At 28.3% G+C, this 12,277-nt stretch overlaps 1 long non-coding RNA gene across 16 annotated transcripts; it reads left to right on the top strand.

The window, feature by feature from the left end:
* Positions 1–282: 282 nt before the first annotated feature.
* LOC110937496 lies at positions 283–9,107 on the top strand. 16 transcript variants are annotated; one of them, XR_004872391.1, is made up of 18 exons: positions 283–380; positions 609–629; positions 739–759; positions 1,013–1,020; positions 1,308–1,358; positions 1,964–2,014; positions 2,110–2,195; positions 2,346–2,480; positions 2,618–2,638; positions 2,748–2,768; positions 3,024–3,031; positions 3,321–3,371; positions 4,429–4,502; positions 4,755–4,846; positions 5,208–5,275; positions 5,661–5,728; positions 6,108–6,214; positions 8,828–9,107. It is a non-coding gene; the product is annotated as an uncharacterized LOC110937496 (long non-coding RNA). The 16 variants fall into 16 exon arrangements; XR_004872389.1 differs by having other exon boundaries at positions 935–1,020; XR_004872390.1 differs by having other exon boundaries at positions 935–1,020; positions 1,308–1,373.
* The last annotated feature ends 3,170 nt before the right edge of the window (positions 9,108–12,277 follow it).

Raw genomic sequence — 12,277 nt, 5'->3', positions numbered from 1 at the left:
TGAAAACAAAAATTTTAATGGTCTGATTGATTGATACGTGTCTCAGAAAGCTTTTATCTATATATATATATATATAATTGAAATGGATTTGGGCTATGTGACATTTGTCTTTGGCCATGTAGGCTGATGTGACAATTTGGTTTGGGAGGGAAATCCCATTTTGCTTTCTACATTCACAATTTCTATAGAAAAGAGGCGGGATCCGTTTTATGTATTGGGTCGGGTTTTTTTTTTCCGGAATATATTCGGATCATATAAAACCTATGTGAATTGTCATAACAATCATACATACCTACCACAACTTTACTCTTTTCTCTCTTCTCTTTCTTCTAGAATTGTCATCTTCTCACCGGATTTTCAACATTGAATCAAGATCAAAGGTAAATACACCAAATCGAAGTTAAATCTTTGTTATTATATGTTCTGAATGAAGATCGGATGTTGATTTTATGTTATTCCGTACACCAAATCGAACTTAAATCTTCGTTATTATATGTTCCGAATGAAGATCTGATGTTGAATTTATGTTATTCCTTTGTATTTAAAGGTATGTTCAATCTTTGTTCTTTCTACTTCTATTAACCTTTTTTTTTCCTGATTTTTTGTAGATCCACCTATATATCTTGAAGGTATGTTGTTTTACTCTGTTGTTTATGTAGTATTCATCTTTAATCTAAGCGATTGAACATGTTTAATTTTTTTTAACTATATTAACCTCTTTTTTTTCTGATTTTGTAGATCAGACCATAAATCTTGAAGGTACGTTGTTTTACTCGGTTGTTTATGTAGTATACATCTTTAATCTAAGAGATTGAACATGTTTATTTTTTTTTCTTAAACCAAAATCTACATCAGATGTTTTTTGTTGATTTTTGTTATGTATAAAATCAAGTTTCCGGGTTTTTCTTAATCATCTATTCCACATTTATCGCAGTTAATGATTTTGGTTGTTGTATTTTTTCATGTGATCCTTACATCCGTTATAACAATCTGAATACCACCATTCGTCAAGCAACAGAGGTTAGTTTATCATATTTTTTTTATATATATAGTGTATTTTATTCTTATTAAATTATCAATGTTTTGAAGTTCATATTCTTTGATTTTTCAGTTATCATTTGTTCAATTTAGCTTTAAAGAAACATTTAATTTCTTTTTAAAATTTATTTTTTTCCTATAAATAGACCACTTTTTTTAAGGTTAATTTTTGAAATTTGAATTATAAGTCTGTATCTTTAATTAGACATTGTTTCTATAAATATGTTACGGTTATATTTTTTTAAAAAAATTGCTTACTTCCTTTGCAGTTATAGATATTTATTCCTGAACCGAGTCTGTCCTCCATAGTTTTTTCTGATGTGAGTATTTCTGATGTGAGTATTTCTGATTTGATATTTTGTTCGAATTATTATAGTTACTTATGTATTTTTTAATACGAATGTTAGTTTTGTATATTTTTATGAAAAAATACAACAATTGAATATATGTCTTACACACGATAAAACATAACAGTTTAATTACCAAATAAGTTGATGTTTGAATTTGTATGTTGACTTATTTCTAGATGTATATCTTATATTTTTATTAACTTATTATTAATTTTAGGAAACTTATAAATATTTATAATAATTAACAAAACAATGAAAATTTATTTATGTAAATTATTTGGTCGATTTTGTCTATTCGTAATTTCCAAAGTTTTGTAAAGTAATATTTCCATTTATAATGCAATAACATATCAAAGTTATTTTAGATAAATTTGTTTCTTTATTAATTAACAATCATATTTAAGTAAAATGGAAACTACAATAGAATGACAAATAATTTTGATGTAGATAATTTATTTTTTTTTATCAAAATATATATAATATTTGTTTTCTTATATGGTATTACACTTTTAATTAATTATTTAACGATCATTTGTTGAGTACTAATAAAAAAATCCTTATTTTGATTGTCACAGTTTTCTATTTGCAATTGAGGTTTTGTTTTGATCAAAGTTGGGTTATGCAAGGTAAGTGTTCAATCTCATGTTAATTTGAAAACGACTCAGTCTTAAGCTTCAATATCTCGAGTAAATGTGATGTGTATTTATGTACTTAATAACAGGTAAATGGGGGATATCTACAAATTTTGATGGTACACGGCTTTTCATTTAACGACAATTTTGATCAGATACTGACATTTAAGGAAAAGTGAGCAAAATTTATTATTTTAATTTTTCTAATTTTATCAACTAAATTTTTATTTATATTTTGTTGTTCATTTTAAATTATGGTTTCATTTATATTTTAACTACTATCAGAATCTTAATACGCTTTCATTTATATTTTAACTACTATCAGAATCTTAATACAATGTTGGGTAGAAGATGCTGGAGAATGAACTTAAGCGTAATTTGGATGCCGTTTATGATGTGGATTTATATTCTTCCCAGTCTTCCACTAAACCGCGTATGGGTGATTGTGAGAACAATGAAGGTTTGTATTTGAAAGCAAAGCTGGAAAAGTAGTCTCTGGATTTAATAGTCATTTCAGATTTTTCAAAGATTTTATGATGTTTTATTTTGTTTAATCTTTCTACTTCTATTAACCTTTTTTTTCCTGATTTTTTGTAGATCCGCCTATATATCTTGAAGGTATGTTGTTTTACTCTGTTGTTTATGTAGTATTCATCTTTAATCTAAGCGATTGAACATGTTTAATTTTTTTTTAACTATATTAACTTCTTTTTTTCTGATTTTGTAGATCAGACCATAAATCTTGAAGGTATGTTGTTTTACTCGGTTGTTTATGTAGTATACATCTTTAATCTAAGAGATTGAACATGTTTATTTTTTTCTTAAACCAAAATCTACATCAGATGTTTTTTTGTTGATTTTTGTTATGTATAAAATCAAGTTTCCGGGTTTTTTCTTAATCATCTATTCCACATTTATCGCAGTTACTGATTTTGGTTGTTGTATTTTTTTCATGTGATTCCTTACATCCGTTATAACAATCTGAATCCCACCATTCGTCAAGCAACAGAGGTTAGTTTATCATATTTTTTTTATATATATAGTGTGTTTTATTCTTATTAAATTATCAATGTTTTGAAGTTCATATTCTTTGATTTTTCAGTTATCATTTGTTCAATTTAGCTTTAAAGAAACATTTAATTTCTTTTTAAAATTTATTTTTTTCCTATAAATAGACCACTTTTTTTAAGGTTAATTTTTGAAATTTGAATTACAAGTCTGTTTCTTTAATTAGACATTGTTTCTATAAATATGTTACAGTTATATTTTTTTTTTTAAAAATTGCTTACTTCCTTTGCAGTTATAGATATTTATTTCTGAACCGAGTCTGTCCTCCATAGTTTTTTCTGATGTGATTATTTCTGATTTGATATTTTGTTCGAAATATGATAGTTACTTATGTATTTTTTTCAATACGAATGTTAGTTTTATATATTTTTATTAAAAAAATACAACAATTGAATATATCTTACACACGATAAAACATAACAGTCAAATTACCAAATAAGTTGATGTTTGAATTTGTATGTTGACTTATTTCTAGATGTATATCTTATATTTTTATTAACTTATTATTAATTTTAGGAAACTTATAAAATTTATAATAATTAACAAAACAATGATAATTTATTTATGTTAAATTATTTGGTCGATTTTGTCTATTCGTAATTTCCAAAGTTTTGTAAAGTAATATTTCCATTTATAATGCAATAACATATCAAAGTTATTTTAGATAAATTTGTTTCTTTATTAATTAACAATCATATTTAAGTAAAATGGAAACTACAATAGAATGACAAATAATTTTGATGTATATAATTTATTTTTTTTATCAAAATATATATAATATTTGTTTTCTTATATGGTATTACACTTTTAATTAATTATTTAACGATCATTTGTTGAGTACTAATAAAAAATCCTTATTTTGATTGTCACAGTTTAAATTTCGTTAATGATTTTTTTTTTTTGAAACCTCAAATTTAAATTTTAGTGATTTATTTTTAGTATGATAATTTTTCTGGAATTAAGGTTTCTATTTAAATTTTAAATTTAAAAGTTTTCCATTAATGTGTTTCAATTTAAATTTCGAATATGTAAATTGAATTTAAATTTGAAAGGTTAGACTTTCCTAATAAGTTTGCTTGATTTACGGGATTGGATATTAGTGATTTGATTTTCAGATTTTAAATTTTAAATTTTGAAGTCAATCATTATTTTAAATTTAAATTTTGAAGTAAACCATTATTGTGTTTGATTTTAAATTTTGTATGCTTTGAAATCTTGATGTTTTTTATGAGATGCTTTGGCTATATTATTTGTAATTTTAGGGATGCTTCGAGTCTTTGACTATTGTTTTTGTACTCGAGTTGCATATCTCACAAACTTTTTGTGTTTTGTAATTTTAGGTGAAGAGCTTCTTTCAGACTCCTTCCCCTACAAGGAACTATTGAATGGGTTCCTATGAGAAGTTGAAGAAAAGGTATATCTTGCACTGTTTTGTGAGTTATAATTTTTTGTATTTTAGTTATAATTTTTGTATTTAATTAGTTTTTAATTCTTTAAAGATGTCTTTAATTTCTTTTTAAATCTGTTTTTGTTTCTATAAATAGATTAGTGTTGTTAAAGATGATTTTTGTATTCGAAATTATGATTCGGTTTCTGTAAATAGACTTTGTTTCTATAAATAGATTACCGTTATATTTTTTTTAAACAATGGTTACTTCGTTTGCAGTTATGGATAATGAAAACAATGCTCCTTCGTTATTAAAGTCGATTTAGGACTATGATCCTATATTTTTCGAATTGTTCGTCGAGCAAAAACAGGTTAGTTCAGTTTTGTTGGTGTTGTTTGTTTTTTGATATGTATAGTCTTTCTTTTTTATTTTTGTCTTTAGGTGTTAATTTGAAATTTTATGTGATTATCTTTTGAAGTTCTTATGGTTTGTTTTGTGAGTTATAATTTTTTGTATTTAGTTATGATTTTTGTACTTACTTAATTGTTAATTCTTTAAAGATGTCTTTAATTTCTTTTTAAAGTTGTTTTTGTTTCTATATATAGATTAGTGTTGTTAAAGATGATTTTTGTATTCGAAATTATGATTTCGGTTTATGTAAATAGACTTTGTTTCTATAAATAGATTACCGTTATATATTTTTTTTAAAACAGTGGTTACTTCCATTGCAGTTATGGATCATGAAAACAACGCTCCTTCGTTGTTAAAGTTGATTGGGGACTATGATCCTATATTTTTGGTATGTTTCTTAAGTTTTCAGTTTTGTGCATACAATAAGTTATTGCAACTTATATGTTTTTTTTGTTTCGATTGATAGTAAATACCATATGATTTTGCAACCTTATTGTGGGGAGAACAACTTCCATATGTCAATGTCTTAAAATTATTGATGATGATTTATCGTGAGTCATTGAGTTATAAATTTTGTATTTAGTTAGTTGTTAATTCTTTAAAGATGCCTTTGATTTCAATTTTAAAGTTGTTTTTGTTTCTATAAATAGATTACTGTTGTTAAAGATTATTTTTGTATTCGGAATTATGATTCGGTTTCTGTAAATAGTCTTTGTTTCTATAAATATATTACCATTATATATTTTTTAAAACAATGGTTACTTCATTTGCAGTTATAGATCCTAAAAACAACTCTCATTCGTTGTTAAAGTTGATTGAGTAATATGATCCTATATTTTTGGTATGTTTCCTTAGTGATTTGATTTTTAAATTTTAAATTTTGATATCAATCATTATTTTAAATTTAAATTTGAAAGTTTTCCATTAATGTGTTTGGTTTTAAATTTCGAATCTGTAAATTGAATTTAAATTTGAAAGGTTAGACTTTCCTAAGAAGTTTGCTTGATTTACGGGATTGGATATTATTGATTTGATTTTCAGATTTTAAATTTTTTAAATTTTGAAGTCAATCATTATTTTAAATTTAAATTTTGAAGTAAACCATTATTGTGTTTGATTTTAAATTTTGAATGCTTTGAAATCCTGATGTTTTTTTTTATGAGATGCTTTGACTATATTATTTGTAATTTTAGGGATGTGCTTTTATTTTGATTCATTAGGTGTTTATTTTGGATGGTCTGGAGTTTTTGGCTGCAACTATGTTGGACTGAGATATGCTTGCTATTGCTGTAAATTGGTACCATGTCGGTTGGTTTTGCTTGGTAAGGTTAGACTTTCCTAATAAGTTTGCTTGATTTATGGGATTAGATATTAGTGATTTGATTTTCAGATTTTAAATTTTAAATTTTGAAGTTAATCATTATTCTAAATTTAAATTTTGAAATAAACCATTATTGTGTTTGATTTCAAATTGTTCAGTGGATTATATAAATTTTTGTATCAATACAAACTAATATCATCTATGTTTTATTATACAAAACAAGTCATTTGGATACAACGTTTTATTTGATCAATACATGAATACTTTTTTTACACAAACAATTTGAATTTCCAAATTAATTTATTTTTAAAAACAAACAAATTGAATTTAAAACCATCAATAACGTAACCGTGAGTACTTTCTTATATTTTTAAAATCAAAGTAGGTAAAAATTTAAGGTTTCGAATTCGTTAATAAACTAAACATTAATAATTTATATTTTATCTTTATTTTTTCCCGTTTGTTAATATCAATTTATAAAATATTTTGCAAATCAAACAAACTATTGAAATTTGTCTCCGTAATTTTGAGAATGTCGTGTATGTTTACCAATGCATACTCCATAGATAGATTTATTTTATAATTTTGAGTTAATAATTTTGTTTACAAATTGACAATCTATTATTATGAAGTAAGATTTTACCTCATATGTTTAACTTTTAAAGTTTCAAAAACCACTTTTAGTATGTTTTGTAAATAATAATTAATAGGTCAAATATAGTTACGTAAATAATATTATAACAATAATAAATACATTTGAAAACTATGCATTTGAAATTTGGATTGCACTACAGTCAACTTTCAACCTGTTTGGCCTATATGTGTGGTACTCAACCAATGTGATTGTGCATATCAAAAGATATTGTGTTTGTGTGTTTCAAAGGTTGGTGACAATGGTGGTGTTAAAGGCTTGGAGAATTCATTATAGTTTTTTTTTTTATTTTTTGTACATGTTAAGTGTTATAATAAAGAACGGACAAAATATTAATAAAGTTCTAATAATCTGTTATAATAAATAAAAGTTTTTTTTTTTTTGTCGTGGGTCATTCAGTGAGGCAAATTTCTGCCTCCGGTTCTTGCCCAAAGTTTCTAACCTTACTCGCAACCCTAACGACTACAACTTTCAATTCAAAACAATTAAAAAACAAGTTTGTTCGCAACCCTAATGACTACAACTTTCAATTCAAAACAATTATAAAACAACTTTCTGACATAGTTTGATTAATATAAAGTAAATTTTCCTACCCGCGAAGTTCGCGGGTGATAACCTAGATAAGATGTGTTTGAAGTTGTGAAGATGAATAAGTGAGACATGTGTAGCAGATATTAGTGAGTGCACAACACATTAGTTAGGGTTTTGAATTATTGTTACAGGTTAGTGATGTTAGAGATTGTGTTATGAGAAATGTGTAGATTGAATTATGTCTGTGTTTGATTGTGACACCTTTGATTGTGCATGAAATTGCTGGTTATATGAGATTTTGTTGATTGTAGACAAATAAGTTTGAACAGAACTTATTAGATTTGAAAGTTTGCCATTAATGTGTTTGATTTTAAATTTCGAAACTGTAAATTGAATTTAAATTTGAAAGGTTAGACTTTCCTAATAAGTTTGCTTGATTTACGGGATTGGATATTAGTGATTTGATTTTCAGATTTTAAATTTTAAATTTTGAACTCAATCATTATTTTAATTTTAAATTTAAATTTTGAAGTAATGGCAATCTGAGTCTGATTTTTTTCGTGATTAATATCCGCTTGAGTAACCCAATCTGAGTCTGATTTTTTTCGTTAACAATTCTGGTAAACTTTCCCGATTTGGGTTTTCTGCAAGGCTAATCATCTAAATTAATTTGTTATTTTTATGGTTTACCATTGCATAAGTTAGTATAATTTGTTGACAAAGTTTTGTTTTGTGGGATAGTAGTCATAAATTGAGTAATATTCAAGGTTTATGTGTTTTTATTTTGATTCATTAAATAAGATGTGTTTGAGTAATATTCAAGGTTTATGTATATATGAGATTTTGTTGATTGGCATAAGGTGTTAGATAAGATGTGTTTGAAGTTGTGAAGATGAATAAGTGAGACATGTGTAGCATATATTAGTGAGTGCACAACACATTAGTTAGGGTTTTGAATTATTGCTACAGGTTAGTGATGTTAGAGATTGTGTTTTGAGAAATGTGTAGATTGAATTATGTTTGTGTTTGATTGTGACACCTTTGATTGTGCATGAAATTGCTGGTTATATGAGATTTTGTTGATTGTAGACAAATAAGTTTGAACAATTAGATTCACATTTAAGTATAAAAAAATGAGAGGTTGTTATAATCTGAATTATATTCTGAACAAAAAACTGAAAGGAAAAGGAAAAAAAGAATAATTTAACACACAGAAAAGAGGATAGAGAGAGAGTTGCCACATTTTTAAAACCAAAAATATAGGTAACCATGCTTCTAAAATCTACTATACTTTTTAATAATATTTTTTGGAAAATGGACTATATTGGGTAGGTAGTCAAACATGGTTTTTAGGGTCAAAACGGCTGTGTTGGGTTGACTCGGGACACTTTTATGAAAAACTTGATGTTTCTGACCTTAATAAACCATTTTTGTAGATGACCAATGTATATCTCTATTTGAGGAATTCTCCAAAGATCCAGAGCCGATTGTTTCATAGAGTTGTGAAGTTGTGTTAAACATACTGGATTTTGAACGATCCGACAAACCATTCGAGGTACTTGGAAGATTAAGTCTCTTATCTGGGTGGTTGTTACAGGTTTAGGATGTTAAATGATTTTGGATGTACTCTGCGATGTCGATGATGCAGAGATGTTGAAGAAGCTCATGTTAACAACTTCATGTGTATATTTTAATGAATAAAGTTTTTGTTGTTTATATTTTCTAATTTAAACTTTTAATTAACTTCTAAATTTAATTAAATGAGTTTGTTTTGAAGGTTTGAACAACTTCATGTGTATATTTTATTATAAAAAATAAAAGTTTTTTTGTTTCATGGGTCGTTCAGAGAGGCAAGTTTCTGCCTCCGGTTCTTGCCCGAAGTTTCTGACCTTACTCGCAACCCATTGACTACAACTTTCAATTCAAAACAATTATAAAAAAATTACGTTTGAAAACATGTATTTTTATTTTATTTAATGACATAACTCGATTAATATAAAGTAAATTTTTCTACCCGCGAAGTTCGCGGGTGATAACCTAGTTTATTATATACAGAAGATAATATATAAAGTAAAAATACCTTAATATTAAAATAGAAAAAAATAATGAACAAACAAACACTAAGAATAAAGTTGGTAAAAAAGAGAGCTAAGAAGCCTAGAAAGGAATCGAAAATTCAAACGGACTTCATCCGTCCAAAGTCTGTTCACATGGAATGAAGCCATTCGACAAACCATCTTTTTGGTCTATGATGAGGAGACATCCGAGTAACCGAACCGAACATAGCACGAAATGGCTCGAGCACCATGCTCCGACTCCCAAAAGACGTCCGACCAAAGGATCTTTTATAACTAACTTGAGGGTCCACATTCCTAACCACCAAATAAGGATTGGTCCGTCCTTAACGGCCCGAACCACGTCAGCATACCTGCAAGTATAAATACTCCACTCATAACGCCAAAACGAGTAATTTTCACTTTCTCTATCTAAACTGTCCTACTCTCTCATTCATTACTCCTTTGTACTTCCAATACTTATCCTCACACCCAAGCTTGGTCATAGAGAGGTCTCCCTCCCTGTGACGAGGCTAACGATATTTTCTTCACGTGCAGCTGATATTTGAGTCTTCGGTGGCGCCATCCTCTCGGATTCACTAATTTTTTCTTCTAATCAACTTATCCACATCATGGCATCATCCCTCCCATCTTTCGATGATCTAATGACTAGAAGTACTGTTTCTATGGCAGTACTTTCCAGTATTTCGGCGGGGCCCATTGTGTCCCATGGCACACAGATTGTGTAGGATCGTTTTACCGACCGAATGAGTCAATCAGAGGAAATACACAACTGTTTGAGTGGCGGAAACAAACAAACAACTTTGAATCAGTAAGAATTGAGTAGAAACAGAGTTATTTCAATTTAAAACTATCTTCTCATTCAGATTAAACTTGATTACACGGCAGGAATTCGGCAGCACTTCGTGACAGCACAACTAATTCCGTGTGAAATGAAAAGACCACAAACCTATTTATAGGCAACTTAATCTCGTTTGAAACACAACATGAGAATTCAAACGAAATTATAAGTTCACTGTTCAAACGAAATTACAACATATCTTACACACGAAATTAAAATATGTTTCGTGTCAGCATCTTGTTTTGTGTGAAGTTGCCATTTTATGATGTCAAATTGTTATGTCATCATTGTGATGTCACATGATGTTAACTTGATGATGACATCATTCTTGTTCAGATCCGCAACGAATCCAAGACTCGATATAAGACGAAGTCAACAGACATATGCACCAACAGTCTCCCCCTTGGATGTTGACGGAGTCTTCAGTACGAGACTTTAGTACGTCAAAACTTCAGTCTTAATCAGTCTTCACGCTTTCCAAAATATTTGACGCTGAAGCATCCTTCACACTCTCTCTTTCTCTTCAATCACCATCATCGCTATTCTTCAGAATCTGAGTCTGGCTCTCTCACTCTTCAATCTCCCCTTTTGTTGACAGACTCCCCCTTAAGTTGTTCCGGGATCGCAGTCTGGAATTTGTAGCTTAGGATCGAAAATCTGGCATTAATCCTCAGAAATCGAAACCTAGCTTTTTCAACGTTTCCTGCACATTCTCTACCCAAAACATAAGTTTTTATTTATATCACTTTGAAAAACTTACTGATAGTGAGCATTCATTCTCCAAACATTAATAGTTACATCAAGTTCAAATTAATGACCTTGATTAACTAAACATGCAATCATTTTTTTTTTAAAAACATTTCTCAGTTAAACAAACTCCCCAACCCAATGTAGTTCATCATGTTTAGCACTCGGAATTTTGAAAATCAACTCTTCAACACCAGTTGTCGAAAATAAGATAAAGTAAAATCTTTTTGATTTTTCAAAATTTTATGCTAAAACACACTAAAATCTTTTTTGGATTTTTGGAAATAAACTATATACAGACATATTTTTGTGAGTTTGTGTAAGAGGATCATATCAGTTTTTGAGACAAATCACTAGCACCGTTAAGCTTTAAACATATTAACTTCTAAACGATTCACGTTGATTGACGATATAGTTGTCCTCTTAAGCTCAAGCTAAAAACTTTCGAAAATGCTTACCGATACGTTAAGGTATATTAATTTTGCACTAAATTCTTATGGACCCCACGATCTTAGCATATCCCCTCATCATGCAATACACTAACTCAAGTAATGCCTTTAAACTTTCATCAACTGTGATATGTGCGAAAACAACGCAGAATGTTTAAACATTAATAATCAGGTCGATCTTTCGATATGCAGAGAAAGTCCAATGTTTAAACAAAATAAGAAATAAAAACAAGTTGAAATTGTTTAGGCTTTAACCACCAGTTCGATACTTCCGTATACGTGATGTGTTGAAAAACACCGTCATTTACCCGTGTATTTTGTATTTTATTTTTATAGTTTTTGAGTCATTTTTAGTCTTTATACAATTGTATTTTAGTATTTTGTGTTTTGGCAGGTCCTGGCGCAAATGAAGCGGAAACGAGTAATAAACATATAACTAGCCAGTTGAGTGGAGTAGACCGCCAGTGACCGAAAGAAATATGCCGCTATTTTCTGTGATTGGACCGAGAACACTTATCTCTATATTATAAAATTAGAAAAAAAAACATAGACAAAAGATGGCATAGTAGACATTATTTTGTGAGGAGTAATGGATCATTTTTTTTATTAAATTGGTTAGTTAGTGGGCCTGGGTATCAACGTGTGCTACTAACAACTTAACAGGCTTAGGGCCTTGTGAGGCAATTTGGGTTTTGAGGCAAAGAGTTAAGTGGAGCGCAAGTTTTGAAGGTAAAGATATGATTATAAAAAAGGACGGCAGACTAGAGGAGGCAA

Source organism: Helianthus annuus, chromosome 11 (assembly GCF_002127325.2).
Source record: "Helianthus annuus cultivar XRQ/B chromosome 11, HanXRQr2.0-SUNRISE, whole genome shotgun sequence".
Classification (NCBI taxonomy): domain Eukaryota; kingdom Viridiplantae; phylum Streptophyta; class Magnoliopsida; order Asterales; family Asteraceae; genus Helianthus; species Helianthus annuus.
This window is presented reverse-complemented; position numbering and strand designations above follow the sequence as displayed.